The 26147-nt window shown below is 41.8% G+C and overlaps 1 long non-coding RNA gene across 1 annotated transcript; it reads right to left on the bottom strand.

Moving 5' to 3' along the window:
• Positions 1-362: 362 nt before the first annotated feature.
• On the bottom strand, positions 363-25399 carry LOC140710682 (uncharacterized). Its single transcript, XR_012091823.1, has 4 exons — positions 25032-25399; positions 24111-24203; positions 7798-8111; positions 363-1419 (listed from the first exon to the last, which is right to left on the bottom strand). It is a non-coding gene; the product is annotated as an uncharacterized lncRNA (long non-coding RNA).
• Between the last annotated feature and the right edge of the window lie 748 nt (positions 25400-26147).

Genomic DNA, 26147 nt, shown 5'->3' with positions numbered 1-26147 from the left:
AACGAAGGTGAAAAACGGAACCACGCAGTCAGGTCAGTGAGTAATCAGTAAGTCATTGGTGCCTACTTGAGATTACCAAGTTCTGGGGGAAGTTTGTTCAAGTGGAGTTTTATCACGGGACAACAGTTATCAGCTCAACAGAAACAGTATATAGAAGTGTTAAAACAATTGCTTAAGGCTAGCAGAGCATCACTTTCACAGGCTCAATTAAGGGACCTAATCACCCATGCTAGACAAACTGTTGTAATGCAAACTGTTGTGATCCCAAGCCCATGGTTTCCAGAGGAAGAAATGCTAGACACAGAACTCTGGGAACACATGGGGAGAAATCTTAAACAACATCATGTACAAACGCAGCAGGTCCCAGCAACAGCTTTAATGTTCTGGGCTTTAATTAGAGCAACCCTGACTCAGTTACACACAGAAGAGCCTAAAAAGAGGGAGGAGGAGAAAATGTCACCTGCCATATCACCTCCTCTTCCCGGCCCTAATACTGTGTCCGGAATCGGTTCCTTCTGGTGGGTTCTTGGTCTTGCTGACTTCAAGAATGAAGCCGTGGACCCTCATGGTGAGTGTTAACAGTTCTTAAAGATGGTGTGTCCGGAGTTCCTTCGGATGTTCAGATGTGTCTGGAGTATCTTCCTTCTGGTGGGTTCATGGTCTCGCTGACTTCAGAAGTGAAGCCGCAGACCTTTGCAGTGAGTGTTACAGCTCTTAAAGGTGGCGCCTCCAGATTTGTTTCTTCTTCTTGGTGGGTTCATGGTCTCGCTGACTTCAGAAGTGAAGCTGCAGACCTTCACAGTGAGTGTTACAGCTCATAAAGGTAGTGCAGACTCAAAGAGTGAGCAGCAGCAAGATTTATCGTGAAGAGCAAAAGAACAAAGCTTCCACAGCTTGGAAGGGGACTAGAGTGGGTTGCGGCTGCTGGTGCTGGTGGCCAGCTTTTATTCCCATATTTGGGCCCACCCACATCCTGCCGATTGGTACATTTTACAGAGTGCCAATTGGTCCATTTTACAGAGTGCTGATTGGTCCATTTTTACAGAGTGCTGATTGGTGCGTTTACAAACCTTTAGCTAGACACAGAGCACTGATTGGTGCATTTACAATCCTCCAGCTAGACACAAAAGTTCTCCAAATCCCCAACCGACCCAGAAGCCCAGCTGGCTTCACCTCTCAATCTCCCCTCTAAACAGGACACCTCAACTGCTGTGGGGAATTGGGCGATGACCACTCTAGCCACTTCCTGCTGGATAGGGGTGAAGAAGGGGCCCTGCAGTTGTAGTGACCTCCAGAGGGGAATTCTTTAGGCCAGTGAAAGGGCAAGTGGGTCAGTCCAGGTGTCCTTGGTAGACATTTTTAGTTGAGCCCTTTTGGGGTTCCATTTGTAAGATCATCAGTAGCTTGATGGCCTTGATCCTAGAAGAAACAAATTTGATAAGGAGGTTAAAAATACAGGGCCCGAATGTGAGTAATAGCAAGATGGCTGCCACGGGACTTAGAAATGGGAGAAGCCATGTTGCCCAACTCCAGAGATTGGTATAAGAGTTTGAAAGGCGTTGTCTGATTTCAGAAGCCTTTTCCTGTAAATGCCAGGCAGCATCTCATACTATCCCTGACAAGTCAGTGTAAAAACAACACTCTTCCCCTAAGAAGGTGCAGAGTCCTCCTTTCTCACCAGTGAGGAAGTCTAGGCCTTGGCAGTTTTGGAGAGTCACTGCTGCCAAAGAGTCTACTTGGGATTGTAGACTAAGGATAGATTCTGTTATCTCTTGCAAACTGTCTGAGAAATCCTCTGAGAGTGTGGGTAGCAGGAAAATGAAGTAGATAAACTGGCTATTCCAGTTCCTGTAGCAGTAGCCATTCCTAACCCGATAAGTAGGGGTATTAGTTGTATGGCTCTGCGCTGATGGACTTGAGCTTTGAGGGGTACTGATAGGGTCTGGGGCAATGTTAATGTTGGGACTTACAAAGACTAAGATGCAGGCGCCTGTCCAGTTAATGGGGAGGCAGATGTAGGTCGACATTCCACATAAGAAGAATACACCTTGGCTGGGTAGACAGAACTGGTTATGTATGTTAGAAAGGTGTGTGAGTTTGTTGTTTTCATTTCCCATACTCCTAGAGTGCTTGCCAAGGTAGCTCTGGTGAGTGGCTGGAAAGGGGTGTTGGGAGCAAACTGAGTGGCTCCCTGTGTTCTATTTTCCCATTGGAGAAAAAACCATTTTCTATCTACTAGGAACCATTCGAGAGTGACTGAAAGAGGAGATGAGAAGGCATTCACTAGTGGTGAGGGCGCTGCTGCAGGGGGTCCAGGGGCGAATGGTCATGCAGGGAGTATGTTTGCCATTACAAAATGTGGACTGTTTGTTAAGCAGGCAGGGGATGATGATTTTGGGGGGCCCTGAGAAGCGGATAAGCCATCTAAATGGAGCTGTTTCTGTGATCAGTTGGGGCTTGAAGTTGTAGGGTGTAATTACACTGACGCGGTAGTAGGTGCCCCAGGGGCAGACCTGATAACAGGTTGCGTTGGATGCATAAAGGGCTTCGAAAGTTAAGATGGTATTCATAGTTACAGGGCCATGTATGGGCTTTTCATTGCTTGTGCAATAGGTGAGATTGCAAATATAAGGACATAAAAGTTGGATTGCACGTCCTGTTAGAGTATTCTTGGTCCTGTCAGAGACGGGGAAGTCGGCTAATGATTGCATATTTAGAAGTCGGAAAGGTTCTTTTCCTTCATAGTGAGGGTGGCAGGTTAAGTTGGTAAAGACCCAGGTATTTCCAGGAATGGGAGTGGCAGCGTAAGCAGAGGTTGGTAGAGAGATAAAAAGCCTACAGTCATTTGCCAGGGAAGGATTGGTTTTAAGTATTTTCCACTGACTGGCTTTGGGTATAAGTACCTTTCCTTCTTCTGTCATTAACCACCCGAGGGGAGAAAACTATGCCCCCATGAAAGTCCCCATTCTGTTTCAGTCGGGGAATACTGGGGCTTAATCTCTTGGAGGGGGTTGTTCCATACCAAGGGTCCTTCCATAGGTACTTCTAATGGGAGGTTCTGCCTGGCAGCAACTTTGGCCTCAACATCTGCCCAACAGTTTCCTTCTGCTTTTTTTCCTTCACCTTTCTGATGGCTTTGGCAGTGTGTCTGCCACCTCCTTGGGTTTTTGCACTGCGTGCAATAAGTCCGTAATTTCCTTGTGGTATTTAATGGGTGTTCCCCCAGAGGTTAGGAACTCCTTTTCTTTCCATACTGCAGCATGGGTATGTAGGATTAGATAAGCAACTTGCTATCTGTATACACATTTATTATTTTTCCTTTTCCCATTTCTAAGGCTCAGGTAAGTGCCACTAGTTCTGCTAACTGGGTGCTAGTTCCTGGGGTAAGAGGCTTACTTTCAAGTACAGTTACATCACCAACGATGGCATAACCTGCCTTTCGTATCCCATTTTCCACAAATGAACTTCCATCCGTATATAGGTTAATGTCAGGATTAGCTAAGGGGACTTCTAAGAGATCATCTCGGGCGGCATAAGTCTGGACTATAATTTGTTGGCAGTCATGCTTGATTGGTTCCCCATCCTCTGGGAGAAAAGTGGCAGTATTGAGGGCTACACATGTACGTATTTGAAGCACTGGTCCCTCAAGGAGTAGTGCCTGGTATCTAAGTAGGCAGTTGTCTGATAGCCATAAACTTCCTTTGGCACCTAGTATGCCATTTGCATCAATGAGTAGCCCAGACAGTGAGATCCTTTCCTTGTATTATTTTGATAGCTTCTGACAGTAAGACAGCCACTGCCGCAACTAACTTTAAACAGTGAGGACAGCCTTTTGCTACTACATCAGTTTCTTTACTTAGGTATGCCACTTGTTGTGGGGTTGTTCCATGAGTGTGAGTAAGGACTCCAAGAGCTATCCCTGCTCTCTCTGTGATGTATACAGAGAAGTTTTGGCCTGTGGGAAGGCTTAAAGCTGGAGCTTGTACTAGTGCCTGCTTTAAGGTTTTGAAGGCTGTTTCTGCCCCTGGTTCCCATTCTACTAGATAAGTATTTGCCCTCTGGGTCTCCTTGATTAGAGTATAGAGGGGCCTGGCTATCTCACTGTATCTGGGGATTCATAGTTGTCAAAAGCTGGTGATTCCAAGGAACCCCTGCAACTGTTTTAATGTCTTAGGGTGAGGATAAGTATAGGCTGTATTTGTTCCTTGCTGAAGGCCCTGGTCCCTCTGACTAAGATTAGGCATAGATATTTGACCTGCTATAGGCAAAGCTGGGCCTTGTACCCTTGATTAGTTAGAAAGTTCAAGAGACCTAGTGTAGCCTGCTGGCATGAGGCTTCTGAACTGGTAGCCAAAAGTAAATCATCCACATACTGAAGGACCAGAGTGCCTGGACTTGAGAAGTGGCCTAGATCTTGGGCCAGTGCCTGACCAAACAGATGAGGCTTATCCCTAAAGCCTTGGGGCCAGACCATCCACGTAAGTTGGGACATATAGTCTGTGGGTTCCTCAAAGGCAAAGAGAAACTGGGAGTCAGAGTTCAGGGGAATACAGAAGAAGGCATCCTTGAAGTCCAAAACAGTGAACCATTCTGCTTCCTCTGGTATTTGAGAGAGCAGGGAATAGGGGTTGGGTACAACTGGATATAGAGGAATTACTGCCTCACTGATGAGTCTAAGATCTTGCACTAGTCTCCACTGACCATTTGGTTTTTGTACTCCCAGAATTGGGGTGATGCAAGGACTGCTGCATTTACTTACTAAGCCTTGAGCTTTTAAATGTTTAACAATATCCTGTAATCTTTTATGAACTTCAGACTTTGAGGGATATTGCCTTTGATAAGGAAAAGTGGTGGGATCTTTTAGCCTGATTTGGACTGAGTGGGCATTTTTTACCCTTCCAAATTGTCCTTCCAATGCCCAGACTTCAGGATTGATTCCCTCCTCAAGTAGGGGACAACAAATGGGTAACTTGTTCCCCATATTCATGTAGATAATAGCTCCAGCTTTGGTCAATATATCCGTCCCTAATAAGGGTGTGGGACTTTCAGGCATAACAAGAAAAGCATGTGAAAAGAGCAAAGGCTCTCAATTACAACTGAGGAGGTGGGAGAAATACCTGGTTACAGGCTGTCCCAGGATTCCTCGGATGGTAACGAACCTTGACGACAGTCGTCCGGGACAGGAGATTAATACTGAGAAGGCTGTGCCAGTGTCCAGGAGGAAGTCAGTTTCCTGGCCCTCAATGGTTAAACGTACCCGGGGCTCAGCGAGGGTGATGACATGAGCTGGCGCTTGCCCTGCACACCCTCAGTCCTGTTGTTGGATCATCTGGTTGGGGGCTTCTGGCCTAGAGAACCACTGCAGTCTGGGGCAGTGCGCCTTCCAGTGATTGCCTCGGCACAGTGGACATGGACGAGGGGGCAGTTTCTCATTGGACAATCTTTTTTAAAGTGTCCTTGTAAACCACACTGATAACAAGCCCTACAGGGTGATTGGCCTGCTCCATTTTCTGTCCTCTCTGAACCACCAAGGTTTGTTTGAGGGCCATGACTAAGGCCACAGCCTTTCTCTGATCTCGCTTTTCCTTTTGGGCCTGTTCCTCTTGGTCCCTACTATAGAACACCAAGGTTGCCAGGTTTAATAATGCCTCCATATTTTCTTCAGGGCCCAGGGCTCGCTTTTGGAGCTTTCTCCTGATATCTGTGGCTGATTGGGTAATAAACTTATCTTTTAGGATCAATTGACCCTCGAGTGAGTCAGGTGACAGGGGAGTATATTTTCTTAAGGCCTCCCATAGCCGCTCAAGAAAGGCAGAAGGATCTTCTTCCTTTCCCTGAGTTATGGTGGACATCATTGAATAATTCATGGGCTTTTTCCTAATTCTCCTTAGTCCTTCTAGAACACAGGTCAATGGATGTTTACAACTCCAGTCCCCATGATCTGAGTCGAGGTCCCAGTGGGGATCCATACTGGGCATGGCTTGCTGAGCGGTAGGAATTTGTCCCTTTCTTCGATTTCATTCTATCATTTACTTGACTAAGATATCTCCAAACTCTCGGGCTGCAGCTAAAGCCACATTCTTTTCATTAAAGGCCAGGGTTTGATCTAACAATAGTATGACATCTCTGCAAGTGAGATAGAAGGTTTGCCCTAGACCCTGTAGGACATCTATGTACCTATCAGGATCGTCTGAAAACCTCCCCAGGTCTGCCTTGATCTGCTTTAAATCAGAGCAGGGGACGGGGACATGTATCCGGGTTGGGCCAAATTCCCCTCCCCATACAGCTTGAAAGGGACATAACCAATAGCCCGGGGGGTTTTATGGTCCTTTGGACATTTCTTTGCTTATTTCCTTCTGTGAAGGGGAGATTAGAGGAGGCTTATCATCAACAGGAAGGAAGCTATAGGGAGGTTAGAATATGGGGGTAAGCTGAGAGGTCTTCCTGTGGGATGTAAATTGCAAGCTTTGCGTAGTTGTGTATTCTCCTTCAATGAAAAGAAAGCTTGGATGTAAGGTATTTCACTCTATGTGCCTTCCCTCTTACAGAAAAGTTCAAGCTTCAGGATAGTATTGTAATTTATATTTCCCTCAGGTGGTCATTTTTCCCCATCAGAGAGAGAATATTGGGACCAGGCTGTAGTACAGGAAAAAAATGAGCCACCTCTTTTTCAGGGTTTGCAGGTCAAATTGGTCCCAATGGCTTAGGATGCATTTCAAGGGTGAACCTATTGATGCCTGAGTGTTTCTCATCTGAAAGACAAAACTGCCTGCAGTTTTGGTTTGTTTCTCCCCCTGCCCAAGAACCTGCAACAGTCCCTGGACCCTGCTGATCAGAATAGTTGCACTCACCAATGCAGCAGCAGAAACACTAGTTTTCTTCCTAGACCACAAGGAGGAACGAGGAATGTCAGATTTTGTGGCCCTTACCAATGCATTCTCGAAAACCTGTTACAGTCCTAAGCATTTTTCTGTTACTATTGGGACTTTACTCTTGTCCTATAAAGATGTTATGCCCCAAAAATGAAGTGGAGGGCCATACCGTGAGGAAGGGGAGGGATCTCCAGAGTTGGAAGAGTGATGCCTTTTGTCCTCACTTGAATAGGAAGGATATCATTTCTGATGCTCCCCATATCCTAGCTTCAGGAATAGCTTTTGTTAGGCCTGCTTGTCTGAGGAGGGATCCTAAATTCCAGATAGTCCCCGCTCTGATACGACTTTGGGCAAAAATGATGTCTTTCTGATAGGTGAGCCCGGGTGCTAAAAGAAGGAAATAGAGTCCTGGAGTTTATACTATAAATAATTCTTATAGGAGAAACTAGAAAACACCAGAGACAGGGAGTGGTTTTTAGAAGCGGGACTAGCCTCAGAGAAGAGAGGTAACAGAAAGTTTGTCTGACAGGCATTAGGACCTTGACAGGGGAGGGTCAGGACAGATACAATAGATGGGCGAGTCTTGCTTGGGTGACATGACTTTGAGTGTTCTGCTCATGGCCGCAGGGTCAACCAGCTTGTTGTCAGAACCCTGGAGCTGAATGGCTTTCCTCTCTGTTGACCCTCGTCTCAGCCCAGAAGTTTAGGAAAAGTGGAAACTGGTTCCAGGCAAACCAACCCTCTCGACTCCAAAGAGTTGGGGGTTGTTAGAGAGCCCTTTCTCAGAAAACCTGACTCCTGTGTCTTTAGTCTGGTGACCCCGCTAGTTGCCTTTAATTGACCAACAGATGCCCGGTATTTAGCCCCCAAATTCTAAGGAAAAATAGGACAGAATAGCAAGTGAAAGGGGTCCAGTGGTACTCACCGCTTGGTGATAGTCCCTTTGTGGTTGCCAAAATGTGTCTGGAATTGGTTCCTTCTGGTGGGTTCTTGGTCTCGCTGACTTCAAGAATGAAGCCATGGGCCCTCACGGTGAGTGTTACAGTTCTTAAAGATGATGTGTCCAGAGTTTGTTCCTTCTGATGTTCAGATGTGTCTGGAGTTTCTTCCTTCTGGTGGGTTCGTGGACTTATTGACTTCAGAAGTGAAGCTGCAGACCTTCGCAGTGAGTGTTACAGCTCTTAAAGGTGGCGCATCTGGAGTTGCTTCTTCCTCCAGGTGGGTTCACGGTCTCGCCGACTTAAGTAGTAAAGCCACAGACCTTCATCGTGAGTGTTAAGCTCATAAAGGTAGTGCGGACCCGAAGAGTGAACAGCAGCAAGATTTATTGTGAAGAGCGAAACAAAGCTTCCACAGCTTAGAAGGGGACTGGAGCGGGTTGCCACTGCTGGTGCTGGTGGTCAGATTTTATTCCCTTATTTGGCCCCACCCACGTCCTGCTGATTGGTCCATTTTACAGAGTGCCGATTGGTCCATTTTACAGAGAACTGATTGGTCCATTTTTACAGAGTGCTGATTGGTGTGTTTACAAACCTTTTGCTAGACACAGAGTGCTGATTGGTGCGTTTTTACAGAGTGCTGATTGGTGCGTTTACAAACCTTTAGCTAGACACAGAGCACTGATTGGTGCATTTACAATCCTCTAGCTAGACGCAAAAGTTCTCCAAGTCCCCAACCGACCCAGAAGCCCAGCTGGCTTCACCTCTCAATATCACCAGGCCAAAATAACAAAGAGGAAACGTAGGTTTTACCTGAGCCTCCTCCTCCAATAGATAAGAAAAAAGACAGAGGGTACACTATAGCTATCAGTCGCTGTCTTACGCAGGCAGCATTAGAAGGAGAGCCCTTAGCCTGCCCGGTAATGCAAAATTGGCAAGGCAATCAGTTACATAAAGAAATAAGAAAAAGCATTAGAGGCTGGAGTCATGTGACCAAGCGGGCAGCAGACAATGTGACTTCCGCAGACAATGTGGCTTCCACAGACAACACAGGCCCCAGACATTATGCTGAAGAAGCAGAAGGCTAAGCCAGATAATTTATTCATTTTTAATTATCTCACTTTGCCTACCACCTGTACTTGCTACACTCCATTAAGCCCATCTTCTAAATCTGCCTTTTTTCAACCCTGTTATCTGGGCAAACATTCCCTTCTCAGCTTCTAACAACGCACCTCCTTGGCTGAAAGGAGTTAACATACCTCCGGTAGGGTTCCTTAGTAACAGCACTCATCAAACTAAGATGCCATATAATACTACAGGTCACTCTTTGACTAGAAAAGAATGTTGCTAATTGTACTCGTAATTGTCTTATGTTACTTGCTAATTCTAGGATGCAAAGCCAGAATAAGAGCAGTGACTGCCTCGCCTGACAAACCTATAGCTGCACATATCTGCACTCTGCAATCAAAAAGTCCTAACACAGAAAACAAAAAAGGGGGAGATGTTGGAATTCACTCAGGATGGTGGCAGAATTCTTAAAAGGAAATATTAGGGAAAGTTATAGGAAATAGTCACAAACCTTTCAGAAGGATGAAATATTACGTAACTTGTAATAATTGAACAGGCTGAAGGCAGCCGGTTCTTACCTTAGAGTATTAGGTCATAGGGTAAATACTAGGGACAATAGAGGCCTCCCCAGTTAAGTCTGTACCCTACCTCCACTAACCAACCTCTTAGCCAGATGGCCCTCTCGGGGGGAGGTCGACCAGGGATATTGCCCCCTAATGGCATTTACTTTAGACCGGTTGGTACCTGAGCTTTAATCATTCATGGAACTACTCTCTTAACCATGTTAATTACCCCCAAGTGTGTTTACTCAAAGCTTCTGTTGTTAATTCTATACCAAATAAATGCCTGGAGCCCAAGCCGCTCAGGGCCTGCCACAGTGACAAGCCTCTCTTGATGTGTAGGCAGTCAGACACTCAGCAGGACTGATAAAACAGAGTATCTGTGTGTCACTGTACGTTTTATTCATCCGTCCTTTGGATCAGGGTCTGCGGGCAGACCCCTGCAGCTAATGCCCTCTTGTGAGGAGCAATACCTCGATTGGTGCCCCGTGTGAGGAGCAATACCACATAACTATGTATCACTGGAAAGGGACTGAAGAGATGGAGAAAACAGTCTTGAATGATCGACATCACCCCCATCTCTGGCAGCAGCAGTGTGCTGCTGAGAGCCTCTCTGGGCACTGGAGGAAGGCAAGCATAACAATTGTGAGGCAGTGAACTCAGTGCTGTCCTGTTAGAGCAGAAAGGAAAACCAGACTAAACTCAGCTGATGCCCACCCATGAAGGGAGCTTTTAAACCAGCCCCAGCCAGAGGGGAATCGCTGATCCCAATGGTCTGAATTGGAGTTCCTGCAAATCTTGCCACCTAGGGCAAAAGTGCTCTGGGTCTCTAAGTAAACGTGAAAGGCAGCCTAGGCCATAAGGACTGCAACTATTAATATTAGGTGAGTCCTAGGGCTGAACTAGGCCCAGAGACAGTGGGCTATGGGGGGCACATGACCTACTGAGACAGCAGTTGGAGCAGCTAAGGAAGTGCTGGTATCACCCCTCCCCTAACCCCAGGCTATACAGCTCGTTGTTCCAAAAGAGACTCCTTTATTCCACATGAGAAGATGAGAGGCAAGAGTGTGGAGGACTTTGACTTGCATCTTGGGTATCAGCTTAGCAAAAGCAGGATAAAGCCCCAGTCAGAGTAGTAAGGCCCCCATTCCATTACCCTAGCTCCTGGATAGTATTTGTAGACACAACCTGAGCCAGAAGGGAGCCCGCTGCCTTGAAGGGAAAGACCCAGTCCTGGCAGCATGCATCACCTGTTAATTAAAGACCCCTTGGGCCCTGAACAACCAGCAGCAATACCCAGATACTACACGGAGGACCTTGGGTGAGCCTCTGAGACTCGCGGGCTTCAGGTTGAGACTTAGCACATTACCAGCCGTGGTGGTTATGGGTCAAAATTTCTGCTTGAGAAAGGCAGAGGGAAAAGTACAGGGGACTCTGTCTTGCACCTTAGGTACCATCATAGCATAGCCACAGGGGAGTAGAGCACCCAGTGGGGCTCTTGGGGTCCTCAATTTCTGGATTTGACTCTCCAACACCATCTCTGGACCTGTTCTGAGCCAGAGGGGAGCCCATGCCCTGAAGGGTGAGTTACAGGCCAGGAAGCATTCACCACAAGCTAACTTAAGAGCCCTTGGGCCTTAAGGGAACTTTGGCAGTAGTTTGGCAGAATTCCCCATGGCCTGTAGTAGCAGTGGGATGGGGTGAGGCTACTGTGCCTTTGGAAAGGCGAGGGAAGAGTGGGAAGGACTGCATCTTGTGGTGTGAGTGCCAGCTCAGCCACAATACAATAGAACACCAGGTAGACTTCTAAGGTTTTTTATTTTAGCCCCTGACTACCAGACAATTGCACCTCTGGACTTACCCAAGACCTAGGGGAACTCGCTGCCCTAAAGGGAAGGACACGGGCTTGGCTGCCTTTGCCACCTGGTGATTATAGATCCCCAGGGCCTTGAGTAAACATGGACAGTATCCAGGGAGTAGTTATAGCAGTCCATGGACAAGACCCAGTGCTATACTAGCTTCAGGTCTGACCCAGTACAGTCATAGTAGTGGTGGCCACAGGGGTAGCTGTATCACTCCACCCCCAGCTTTAGGTGGCTCAGAATAGAAATAGAGATTCTGTTTGTTTGGGAGAAAGTAAGAAAGAAGGAAGAGTCTCTGCCTGGTAATCCAGAGAATTCTCCTGGAAGTTGTCCAAGACTATCAAGGTGGTACCTCTACCAGCCTGCAAGAAAAATAATGTTACTAGGCCTAGAGTGCCCCCTAAAGTATATACACCTTAGATCACAACTCCCAAGTCCTTTCAAATATCTGGAAAGCCTTCTCAAAGAAGGACAGGAGCAAACAAGCCCAGATAATGAAGACTACAATAAATACCAAACCCTTAAATGCCAGATACTGAAGAACATCTACTAGCATCAACACCATTCAGGAAAACACGACCTTACCAAATGAAATAAATAAGCCACCAGGGACTAATCCCAGAGAAACAGAGATATGTGACCTTTTTGACAGATAATTCAAAATAGCTATGTTGCGGAAAATCAAAGAAATTCAAGATAACACAGAGAAGTAATTCAGAATTATATCAGATACATTTAACAAAGAAATTGAAATAATTTTTAAAAATCAAGCAGAAATTCTGAAGTTGAAAAATGCAATTGGCATATGAAAGAATTCATCAGAGTCTTTTAATAGCAGAATTGATCAAGCAGAAGAAAGAATTAGTGAGCTTGAAGATAGGCTATTTGAAAACACACAGAGGAGACAAAAGAAAAAAGAATTAAAAAAAAAAAATGAGGGCCAGGCATGGTGGCTTATGCCTATTTTCCCAGCACTTTGGGAGGCAGAGGCAGGCAGATTACATGAGGTCAGGAGTTCAAGACCAGCCTGGCCAACATGGTGAAACCATGTCTCTACTAAAAATACAAAAATTATCTAGGCCTGATAGTTCATGCCTATAATCCCAGCTACTCAGGAGGCTGAGGCAGGATAATTGTTTGAACCCGGGCAGTGGAGGTTGTAGTAAACCGAGATCATGCCACTGCACTCCAACCTGTGTGACAGAGTCAAAAAAAGAAAGAAAGAAAAAAAAGAAGCATGCATACAGGATGTAGAAAACAGCCTCAAAAGCAAATCCAAGAGTTATTGGCCTCAAAGAGGAGTTAGAGAAAGAGATAGGGGTAGAAAGTTTATTCAAGGGGATAATATCAGACAATTTCCCAAACCCAGAGAAAGATATCAATATCCAAATACAAGAAGACTTTAGAAACCAAGTATATTTAACCCAAAGAAGACTACCTCAAGTCATTTAATAACGAAACTCCCAAAGATCAAGGATAAAGAAGGAATCCTAAAAGCAGCAAGAGAAAAGTAAAAAACGTACAATAGAGCTCCAATACATCTGGCAGCAGACTTCTCAGTGAAAACTTTACAGGCCAGAAGAGAGTAGCAGTACATAAAATGCTGAAGGAAAAAACTTTTACCCTAGAATAGTATATCCAGCAAAAATATCCTTCAAACATGAGGGAAAAATAAAGACTTTCCCTGACAAACAAAATTTGAGGGATTTTATCAACACCAGACCTGTCTTACAAGAAATGCTAAGAAGAGTACTTCTATCAGAAACAAAAGGACATTGGTGAGCAATAAGCAATCACCTGAAGGTATAAAACTTACCAGTGATAGTAAGTAAACAGAAAAACACAGATTGTTATAACACTGTAACTGTGGTTTGTAAACTACTCTTATCCTAAGCAGAAAAACTAAATGATAAACCAATCAAAAATAATAACTACAACAACTTTTCAAGACACAGACAGTACAATACAAAACGATATAAATAGAAACAAAAAAAGTTAAAAAGCAGGGGGATAAAGTTAAGGTGTAGAATTTTTATTTTGCTTTTGTTTGTTTGTTGGTGTTATGCAAACAGCGTTAAGTTGTTATCATTGTAACAACTGTGTTAATTTGTTATTTTTAACTAAATAATGGGTTATAAGATAGTATTTGCTAATCTCATAATAACCTCAAACCAAAAAACAATAAATACACAAAAAATAAAAAGCAGTAAGCTAAATATACCACCAGAGAAAATCACCTTTACTAAAGGAAGACAGGAAGGAAAGAAAGAAGAGAAGACCACAAAACAACCAGAAAACAAACAACAAAATGGCAGGAGTAAGTCCTTATCAGTAATAACACTGAATGTAAATGGACTAAGCCGTCCATCAAACGATATAGACTGACTAAATGGATGAAAAAAAAATTGATCTGCTGCCTACAAGATACATACTTCACCTATAAAGAGAAATAAATTGAAAATAAAGGGATGGAAAAAGATATTCCATTTTAATGGAAACCGAAAATAAGGCAGGAGTAGTTACATCAGACAAAAACAGATTTCAAGAAAAAAATAATAAAAAACAAAGAAGGTCACTATATAATGATAAGGGGTCAATTCAGCAAGAGGTTATAATGTTAAATATATATGCACCCCACACTTGAGCACCCAGATATACAAAGGAAATATTATTAGAGCTAAAGAGAGAGATAGGCCCTAATACGATAATAGCTGGAGACTTCAACATCCCAATTTCAGTATTGGACATGTCTTCCACACAGAAAATCAACAATCAGTGTTTGATTTTCTGTTGAAAATTAACATTTTACTTAATTTGCACTGTAGACCAAATGGACTTAATAGATATTTACAGGACATTTCATCCAATGGCTGCAGAATATACAATATTTTCCTAGCACATGGATCATTCTCAAGAATAAACGATATGGTAGGTCGCAAAACAAGTTTTAAAACATCCTAAAAAATGAAATAATATCAAGCATCTTCTCTGACCACAATAGAATAAAACTAGAAGTCAATAAAAAGAGAAATTTTGGAAGCTATAAAAACACACGGAAATTAAACAATATGCTCCTCAATGACCAGTGGATCAATAAAGAAATTAAGAAGGAAATTGAAAAATTCTTGAAACAAATTATAATGGAAACATGACATATCAAAACCTATGGGATACAGCAAAAGAACTACTAAGAAGGAAATTTAGAGCTATAAGTACCTACATCAAAAAAGAAGGCAAACTTCACACAAGATTGGGCACTTTCAGGTGCTATAGCCGTAGACCAAAAAAGAAACTTTAAATAAAAAATCTAATGATGCATCTTAAAGAATTAGAAAAGCGGCCGGGCATAGTAGCTCATGCCTCTAATCCCAGCACTTTGGGAGGTCAAGGAGAGCAGATCACGAGGTCAAGAGATCGAGGCCATCCTGGCTAACATGGTGAAACCCCATCTCTACTAAAAATACAAAAATTTGCTGGGCCTGGTGGTGGGCATCCGTAGTCCCAGCTACTTGGAAGGCTGAGGCAGGAGAATCGCTTGAACCCGGGAGTCGGAAGTTGCAGAGAGCCGAGATGGCGCCACTGCACTCCAGCCTGGTGACAGAGCAAGACTCCATCTCAAAAAAAAAGATAAAACAAAATTTTTTAAAAAATTAGAAAAGCAAGAGCAACCAAACCCAAAATTAATAGAAGAAAAGAAATAATAAAGGTCAAAGCAAAAATAAATGAATTTGAAATAAAAACAATACAAAAGATCAATGAAACAAAAAGTTGGTTTTTTGAAAAGTTAAAGAAAATTGACAAACTTTTAGCCAAACTAATTTTAAAAAGAGAGAGAAAATCCAAATAAAATCAGAAATGAAAAAGGACACATTATAACCAATACGGCAGAAATTCAAAGGATCATTAGTGGCTACTGTGAGCAACCATATGCCAACTAATTGGAAAATCTAGAAAAAATGGACAGATTCCTAGACACATACACCTACCAAGATTGAACTAGGAAGGCCAGGAGCGGTAGCTCACGCCAGTAATCCCAGCACTTTGGGAGGCTGAGGCAGGCGGATCACTTGAATTCAGGAGTTCAGCACCAGCATGGCCAACATGGTGAACCCCTGTCTCTACTAAAAATACAAAAATTATCTAGGCATGGTGGCATGCGCCTATAGTCCCAGCTACTTAGGAGACTGAGGCAGGAGAGTCGCTCGAAACTGGGAGGTGGAGGTTGCAGTGAGCCGAGATGGCACCGTTGTACTCCAGCCTGGATTACAGAGTGAGACTCTGTCTCAAAAAAATAAATAAATGAAATAAATAAATAAGATTGAACTAGGAAGAAATTCAAAACCTGAATAAATCAACAACAAGTAACAAGATCTAGGCAGTAATAAAAAGTATCCCAGTAAAGGAAAGCCTGGGTCCTGATGGCTCCACTGAATTCTACCAGTCATTTAAACTTATTCTATGATGCCAGTATTACCCTGATACCAAAATTAGACAAAGACTCATCAAAAAAGAAAACTACAGGCCAATATCTCTGATGAATATTCATGCAAAAATTCTGAACAAAATACTAGCAAACTGAATTCAACAATACATTAAAAGAATAATTCATCATAGCCAAGTGGGATTTACCCCTGGGATGCAAGGATGGCTCAACAGACACAATTCAATCAGTGTGATGTTCATTCATATCAACAGAATGAAAAAAAGATCATATGATCATTTCAATTGATGCAGAAAACCATTTGATAAAATTCAACATCCTGGCCGGGCTCAGTGTCTCATGCCTGTAATCCCAGCACATTGGGAGGCTGAGGCAGGCAGATCATGAGGTCAGGAGTTCAAGAATAGCCCGGTCAACATGGTGAAACCCTGACTCTACTAAAAATACAAAAATTAGCTGGGCATTGTGGTTGGTACCCGTAATCCCAGCTACTCGGGAGTCTGAGGCAGGAGAATTGCTTGAACCTAGGAGGCAGAGGTTGCAGTGAGCTTAGATCACGACACTGCACTCCAGCCTGGGTGACAGAGTAAGACTCCATCTTGGGGAAAAAAAAAAATCAACATCCCTTTATCATAAAAACCCTCAAAAAACTGGGTATAGAAGGAACATACCTCAACATAACAAAAGTCATATATCACAGACCCACAGCTAGTATCATACTAAATACTAAATTAGTATCATACTAAATGAGGAAAAATGAGGAAAAACTGAAAGCCTTTCCCCTAAGATCTGGAACACAACATGGATGGCCACTTTCACCACTGTTATTCAACATAGTACTGGAAGTCCTAGCTAGAGCTATCAGACAAGAGAAAGAAGTAAAGGGCATCCAAATTGGAATGGAAGAAGTCAAATTATCCTTGTTTGCAGATGATATGATCTTATAGTTGGAAAAACCTAAAGACTCCACAAGAAAACTATTAAAACTGATAAACAAGTTCAGTAAAGCTGCAGGATACAAAAACAACATAGAAAAATCAGTAGCATTTCTATATGCCAACAGTGAGCAATCTGAAAAAGAAATTAAAAAGTAATCCCATTTATAATAACTACAAATAAAATTAAATGCCTAGGAATTAACTTAACCAAAGAAGTGAAAAATCTCTATAATGAGAACTATAAAACACTGATGAAAGAAATTGAAGAGGACAACAAAAAATTAAAAAATAGTTCATGTTCATGGATTGGAAGAATCAATATGGTTAAAATGTCCACACTACCCAAAGCAATCTACAAATTCAATGCAATCCCTATCAAAACACCAATTACATTCTTCACAGAAATAGATAAAAACTATTTTAAAAATTGTATGGAACCAAAAAAGACCCAGAATAGCCAAAGCTATCTTAAGCAAAAAGAACAAAACCGGAGGAATCACATTATCTGACTACAAATTATACTACAGAACTATAGTAACCAAAACAGCATGGCACTGGCAAAAAGACAGACACATAGACCAACAGAACAACAGAAAACCCAGAAACAAATCCACACACTTACAGTGAACTCATTTTTGATAAAGGTCTAAGAACATACACTGGGAAAAAGACAATCTCTTCAATAAATGGTGCTGGGAATACTGGATATCCATATGCAGAAGAATAAAACTAGATCCCTATCTCTCACCATATACAAAAATCAAATCAGCCTGAGTGCAGTGGCTTATGCCTGTAATTGCAGCACTTTGGGAGGCTGAGGTGAGCAGATTACCTGAGGTCAGGAGTTTGAGACCAACCTGTCCAACATGGTGAAACCCCATCTCTACTAAAAATATTTTTTAAAATTAGCTGGGCACCTGTAATCCCAGCTACTCAGGATGAGGCAGGAGAATTGCTTGAACCCAGGAGGTGAAGGTTGCAGTGCCTGGGCAATGGAGCAAGACTCTGTCCCAACAAAAAAAAAAAGAAAGAAAAAAAAAAATCGACTGAAAATTGATTAAAGACTTAAGTCCAAGACCCCAAACTATGAAACTACTAGAAGAAAACATTAGGGAAAATCTCCAGGACATTAGTCTGGGCAAAAATTTTTTGAACAATACCCCCACAAGCGCAGGCAACCAAAGCAAAAATGGACAATTGGGATCACATCAAGGTTAAAAACTTCTTCACAGAAAACGAAACATTCAACAAAGTGAAGAGACAACCCACAGAATGGGAGAAAATATTTGCAACATATTCATCTCACAAGGAATTAATAACAAGAATATATAAGGAGCTCAAACAACTCTGTAGGAAAAAAAAATCTAATCATCCAATCAAAAGATGAGCAAAAGATTTGAATAGACACCTCTCAAAAGAAGACATACAAATGGTAAACAGGCATATGAAAAGGTGTTCAACATCATTGATCCTCAGATAAATGCAAATCAAAACTACAATCAGATTTCTATTATGTCGCCACAGTTAAAATGGTTTATATTCAAAAAGCAGGTAACAACAAATGCTGGCAAGGATGTGGAGGAAAGGGAACCCTTGTACACAGTTGATGGGAATGTAAATTAGTACAACCCGTATGGAGAACAGCTTGGAGGTTCCTCAAAAAACTAAAAATAGAACTACCATATGATCCAGCAGTCCCACTGCTGGCTATATACTCACCAAAAAAAGGAAATAAGTATATTAAAGAGATATCTGCACTCCTATGTTTGTTGCAGCACTGTTCATAATAGCTAAGATTTGTTTTCTTTTTTTTTTTTTTTGAGACACAGTCTCGCTCTGTCACCCAAGCTGGAGTGCATTGGCACAATCTCAGCTCACTGCAATCTCCACCTCCCAGGTTCAAGCGATTCTCCTCAGCCTCCCTAGTAGCTGGGATTACAAGTGCACATCACCATGCCTGGATAATTGTTGTATTTTTAGTAGAGACAGGGTTTCACCATGTTGTCCAGACTGGTCTCGAACTCCTGGCCTCAAGTGATCTGCCGACCTCAGTCTCCCAAAGTGCTGGGATTACAGCGTGAGTCACCGTGCCCGGCCCATAATAGCTAAGATTTGGAAGCAACCTAAGTGTCTGTCAACAGATGAATAGATAAAGAAAATGAACATATACACACAATACTATTCAGCCATAAAAAATAATGAGATCTTGCCATTTGCAACAACATGGATGGAACTGGAGTCATTATGTTAAGTGAAATAAGCCGACCCAGAAAGATAAACATCACATGTTCTCACTTATTTGTGGGATCTAAAAATCAAAACAATCAAACCCATGAAGATAGAGAGTAGAAAGATGGTTCCCAGAGGCTGAAAATGGTACTGGGGAGCGGAGGGGAGGTGGCGATGGTTAAAGGGTACAAAAAAAAGTTAGAAAGAATGAATATGGTCTAGGATTTGATCACAAAACGGGGTGACTATAGTCAATAATAACTCAATTCTACATTTTAAAATAACTAAAAGAATGTTATTGGATTATTTGTAACATAAAGTATAATTGTTTGAGGAAATGGATACCCAATTCACCATGTGATTATTTCACATTGCATGCCTGTATGACAACATCTCATGTACCCTGCAAATATACACACCTACTATGTACCCACAAAAAATAAAAATGAATTATTTTTAAAAAGAACTAATCTGGGTTTTCAAGAGTGAGAAAGAACTCAGTACTGCAAGAATGGCACCAAGCTGCCTGTAAGGATGGAGCTCTCATGACACAAATACCTTCCATGAGTTCCCACCTCTTAAAAGTTCCACCTCTTAGGCTGGGCATAGTGGCTTATGCCTGTAATCCCAGCACTTCGGGAGGCCAAGGTGGACAGATCATTTGAGGTTAGAAGTTCGAGACTAGCCTGGCCAACATGGTGAAACACCATCTCTACTAAAAATACAAAAACTGGCCGAGTAGGGTGGCACACACCTGTAATTGCAGCTACTCAGGAGGCTGAGGCACAAGAATCGCTTGAAACTGGGAGAAGGAGAATGCAGTGAGCCGAGATCACACCACTGTACTCCAGCCTGGGCGACAGAGTGAGACTCTGTCAAAAAAAATAAAAATAAAAAAAAAGTTCCACTTCCCAACATCCTTACATTGCAATTAAATTTCAACATTAGTTTTGGCAGGGACAAACCACATGCAAGCCATAGCAGTAGTATAGTGTAATAATTAAGGCCCTGGGTTTCAGAGTCATGCTCTGAATCCCTGCTTCATCACTTACTTGCTGCATGACCTAGGGAGAATTACCTAACCTCTCAAGCTTTAGTTTCCTCATCTGCAGACTGGGGTTATAACAGTATTACAGTACCCACCTCACATGGTTGATGTGAAGACTAAATGAGATAATGCACGTAAAAAACTTAGCCTGAGATCTGTAGTATGTGCTTTCTGAAGGCTATTATTGTTACTGCTTTTATCTCACAGATGAAAAACTGAGGTTCAGGGGAATGGCTAAGTACCTTGCCCAAGGACAAACAGTTTACAAATAGTGACTCAAGAACTCAATCTATTTTTTTTCACTTTAAAATCTCATGCCCTTTCCATGTCTATATAATTTATAGGTTTAATGTACCTTGTTTTCTTCTAACTCATTCTAGTAGTTTTCTACTTCGACTTGCAACTCAGTCAACGTGAGCTTTGTTACAGAAAAGCAAAGATGGTAGCCTGATGTGTTTGGGTGAAGTAAAAGAATAAAACACTCTCATGTATGCAATCAGATTTATTTTTTGCTATCATCACATAATCTAACAGATTATGATAACTATTAATTATCTTGTGCATTCTGACACTGTATTCTTTGACATCTAGTTAATTACTGGTTAGAAAAGGCTTTCCTCATATAAAAAAATTCATCCTGATATAAATTAAATGCATATATATCATTATAAATTTTGTAAACATAATTACATGTAATTTATATAACATTAATATTTACTTTATATTACATATATTTTCTTTTCTTTTCTTTTTTGAGAGTAGTGTTACTCTGTCGCCCAGGCTGGAGTGCACTGGCACCATCTCAGCCTCTAACGTAGCTGGGACTACAGGCGTGCACCACCACCCCCAGCTAATTTTTGTATTTTTAGTAGAGACAGGGTTTCACCCTGTTGACCAGGCCAGTCTTGAACTCCTGACCTCAAGTGATCCCACCTCAACCTCCCAAAGTGCTGGGATTACGGGTGTAAGCCACCACGCCTGGGCTGTATTTCTGGATTTGATCTGCTAGTATTTGACAGGGGATTTTTGTATTTATGGTAGGAAGGGATTTAATTTACAATTTTTTCTCTTTCACTTTCTTTGTCAGGTTTGGTATGAGGCTTATACTAACCTCAAAAAATGTTTTGGGAAGTGTTCACCCCTCTAGTTTCTCAAAGAGTTAGCATAATATTAGTATCATGGATCTTTAAATGTTCAATAGAATTAACTAACGAAATCACATGGACCTGGAGTTTTCTTCACGGGAAAATTATTTGTAACAAAGTCAATGATGTGTGTATGTGTGTATTTTTCAGGGAACTGGTCAAACTTATCAAACCTTTTAAGTATTTGTAGGATTCTATAGTGATATCCTCTCTTTTATTCTTCATATTGGTAATATGGTCCACAAATAGAGAAATAGAATGTATAGATCTTGGTTTCTAATAGCATTTCCCAATTTTTTTAAAAAAGGAGGGATCCTTGGAGAAATGGTTAATTCTACGACTAGAGCAGAAAACATACAAAATGAGCCTGGAGCATTTTGTAGCGCCGGAATGTAAGGAACTGTTCAGAAACAGACACATGCAATAATTGGGGCATGTCAAAGGGACACAGGAACCAACTGGGACAGTTCCCAATGGCCAAAGAAAACAATTTCAGCAGCAAAAATTAAAATGGATTGTAACCCAAAGTATAAAATAAGTATCCATACTGAATAAAAAAAAGACTGAATAAATAAACAGTGAAAAATAGACAAATCTTTCCTGCAGAAAGATTCCAAATCATTTTATATAGATACTCTACCCTCAAGAAGTGAAGATTAAGTCCCCATTCTAAGTGAAAGTTGTGCATAATGGCCTCCCTTCCAAAGAGTACAGAATGGAAAGGGGGAGAAAAGATTACTTTACACTGGAGAGACCTGACAAACACTACGTCATCCAACTGATCAAGGTCAACATCAACACGATAAGTCATGTTGACAGTGTGTAGCATTGATATGTTGTTATGAGACTGTCACATCACCTCTGTGGTCTTCTTCCCCAACCCCATAACCCAAGACTAACCATGAGAAAAACATCAAAGAAACCCCAGTTGAGCAACATTCTACAAAACACTGGACCAGTACTCCTCAAAATTGCCAAGGCCATCAAAACCAAGAAATTTCTGAGAAACTGTCACAGTCAAGAGGAACCTGAAGAGACATGAGGACTAAATGTAATGTGGCATCCAGGAAGAAATCCTGGGACAGCAAAAAAACAGTAGGTCCTAAGGAAATGTAACTAGGGAAATCTGAATAAGGTATGAACTTTGGTTAATAACAAAAAGAAATTTAAGAAAAGTGAAGGAAGGAAGAAAGGGAGGTTGAAAGGGAGTGAGAAAGAGCTGAACCAGGAAGTAGGAACCACATCTGCAATGGTCAATCGACTTTCAACACAGCATCCAAAGTACTTTAATGAAGAAATGATAGTGTCTTCTGCAAGTGGGGATGGAATAAAGGGATACCATTTTCAAAGGAAAAAAATTGACCCTGACCCTTTCTTCAAACGATATATAATATTGACTCAAATGGATCACATATCTGAACAAAAAGCTGAACAATAAATCCTTTATAAGAAAGCACAGAAAAACATTTTCATGACTGTGAAGTAGACAAAGATTTTCTAGACAAAACACAAAAACACAAATCATAGAAGAAAAAAAGTGCCTCCAAAAAAAAAGGAAGAAAAGAAAAGAAAAGAAAAAACTTGGCTGGGGCTGGGTGCTATGTGGCTCACGCCTGTAATTCCAGCACTGTGGGAGGCTGAGGCAGGTGGATCTGAGGCCAGGAGTTCAAGACCAGCCTGACCAACATGATGACACCCCATCTCTACTAAAAATACAAAAATTAGCCAGGTGTGGTGATGTGCTCCTGTAATCTCAGCTACTCAGGAGGAATGAGGCAGGAGAATCACTTGAACCCGGGAGGTGGAGGTTGCAATGAGCCAAATTCGTGCCACTGGGCTCCATCCTGGGTGACAAAAGCAAAACTGTCTCAAAAAAAAAAAAAAAAAAATTAGCTGGGCTCAGTCATTCATGCCTGTAATTCCAGAACTTTGGGAGGCCGAGGCAGGCAGATAGATCACTTTAGGTCAGGAGTTTGAGACCAGCCTGGCCAAAATGATGAAATCCCGACTCTACTGGCCAAAATGATGAAATCCTGACTCTACTAAAAATACAAAAATTAGCTGGGCATGGTGGCACACACCTGTAATCCCAGGTACTCGAGAGGCTGAGGCAGGAGAATCGCTTGAACCCTGGAGGCGGAGGTTGCAGTGAGCCAAGATCATGCCACTGCACTCCAGCCTGGGTGACAGAGCAAGACTCTGTCTCAAAAAAATAAAAGAAAAGAAAAAAATTGATGAATTGGACTTTTTTCTAATTAAAACTGCTGCTCCTTGAAAGACATTGAATTGATAAGAAAATAAAAAAGATAAGCCATAGACTGGGAGAAAATATTCACCACACATATATCTAACAAAGGACTTGTATCCAGGATATAAAGAACTCTTACAATTCAGTAACGAGAAAAACAACCCAACTTAAAATGGGCAGAAACTTTCTGAACAAATACCTCACAAAAGAAGTAATAGGATTTGCCAGTAAGCACTTGAAAAGATACTCAGCATTATAACTAACTCATCAAGAAATTAAAATTAAAACCACAGAAATATATACTACTATACATTCATTTGAATGGCTAAAATTTAAAAGACTGGCAATATCAAGTGATAGAAATGATGTGAGGCAACTGTTACGAATGTGAAATGGTACACTCACTTGAGAAGGTATTCTAGCAGTCTCCTATAAAGTTAAATATACAGTTAATATATACGCTTATTACACGACCCAGAATTACATGGTCAAGAGAAATGAAATGCTATCCATACAAAGATTTGCACACAATTGTTCTCACGGCTTTATTAGTAATAGTCCAAACTAGAAATAACCCACTGTCTCATCAACAGGTGAATACATAACCAAATCATGCATGTCTGTAAAATAGAATACAAGTCAGCAAGAGAAAGGAATAAGCTGCTGATAAGAACAACAGGAACAAATCTCAAAAACATTATGCTAAGCAAAAGAAACCAATCAGAAAAGATTGCATACAGGCCAAGCGTGATGGTTCATACCTATAATCTCAGCACTTTGGGAGGCCAAAGTCAGAAGATCCCTTCAGGCCAGGAGTTTGAGACCAGCCTGGGCAACGTGGCAAGACATCATCTCTAGTAAAAATAAAAACTTAAATTTAATTAAAATAAAAAGATTACATACTGTATGATTCAATCATATTAAGCCTAGAACTAGCAGAAAACTAAAGCTGATCAGTGGTTGCCTGTGAGTGAGGGTGCGAGAGTACAAACATGATGGAAATATTCTATATGTTGACCATGGCAGTGGTTACTAACGGTGTATGTGTACATTTGTGAAAACTCATAGAAAGGTGCAATTAAAATATGAACATTTTACTGTTCATAAATTATGCCTCAATGAAGTTGATTTTCTTGATGTCACCTTGCCCTCCAGCTACTGTTTCATTTTTCTGTCCCTCCTTATAGGAAAATTCCTCAAGAGTTACAGATACTTGGCTGGGCACAGTGGCTCACACCTCTAATCTCAGCACTTTGGGAGGCTGAGGTGGGCAGATCACAGCTCAGGAGTTCAAGACCAGCCTGGGCAACGTGGTGAAATCCCATTTCTACAAAAAATACAAAAATGAGTATTTTTGTATTTGGGTGTGGGTGTATTTTTGTATATGGGTGTGGTGGCTCATGACTGTAGACCCAGCTACTCTGGAGGCTGAGGTGGAAGGATCCCTTGAGTCCAGGAAGTGGAGATTGCAGTGAGTCAAGATCACACCACTGCACTCCAGCATGGGCAACAGAGCCACAGCCTGTCTGAAATATATGCTGAAGCATATATTTATACCTCCAGCTCAGGCCTCTACCCTGAATTCCAACAAACAAACAAAGAGTTACAGATAGTCTATCTTCCATGTCTTTCCTCTCCTTCCCTCTTTATACTCTTTATACACAATTTGGTTATGTATTCACCTGTTGATGGGAGAGTTGAGTTGTTTCCAGTTTGGATTATTATTTTGAAGAGATCACCAATGTATACACTGTCTTCCATTTCTATCCTTCCATCCTTTCCTTAAAGTATCAAATTTAACCTTTCACTTCATCACTTTACTGAAATTGCCCTAATCTACATCATCAATGATTTCCACACAGCTAAATGTCATGGTCAGTTTTCAGTCCTTGTCTTACTTGATTCCACCCGCAGCATTTGTCATGTCGCAAATACTTCCCTCCATTGTCTTGGAGGACAGCATTCTTGGTTCTGCCCCTATCTTGGGGTCTTTTCTCAGTCTCTTTTGCTGGTTTATCCTCATGTTCCGAATTCTACATGTTGCAGTGCCTCAGGGATCAATCTTCAAACTTTTATTTTCCCCTGTTTCTGTTTGGAAATCTAATGTAGGTTCCTGGCTTTAAAACATATCTAAATATCACCTGTTGCTGAAGTGTATATTTATATCTCCAGCTCAGGCCTCTACCCTAAATTCCAAATCTGATTTTCCAACTACCTACTCAACATCTTTACTTGGATGTCTAATAGGCCTCTCAGATTAACACATGCAAGATGGATATATTGATTTCTGCATTACTTCCCATGGAAAAAAAAAAAAATCTCTCTCCTCTCATTGTCTTCCCCATCTCAACTAATCATAACTCTACCCTCTAGTTTTCTTAAGCCAAAAACCTTGCAGTCATGCTTATGGCCTCTCATCTCTCATCTCACATCCAATCAATCCATGAGCAAATTCTCTCAGTTTAATCCTTAGGATCTATTGAGTTCAGTTTGCTTCTTATCCTCCATCTTCTACCACTCTGGTCCAAGCCGCTATACTTTCTTGCCTGGATTGTTCCAGTAGCCATGGGTTTTCTCCCTGTGCCTCTGCACTTGCTCTTCTTGTTGTCTATTCTTAATATGACAGGCAGAACAATCTTACAATAAATCTCACTCCTCTGCTCGAAGTACTCAAATGGCTTCCTATCTTATTCAGTGCAGAGGTCAAATCCTTATAGTGGCTTACAAGGCCCCACATGATCTGCTGCCTCCTGCCTATCTGATCGTATTTTCTATCCCTCAATTCCTTTCCAGCCACA

Source organism: Chlorocebus sabaeus, chromosome 1, assembly GCF_047675955.1.
Source record: "Chlorocebus sabaeus isolate Y175 chromosome 1, mChlSab1.0.hap1, whole genome shotgun sequence".
NCBI classification, from domain to species: domain Eukaryota; kingdom Metazoa; phylum Chordata; class Mammalia; order Primates; family Cercopithecidae; genus Chlorocebus; species Chlorocebus sabaeus.
This window is presented reverse-complemented; position numbering and strand designations above follow the sequence as displayed.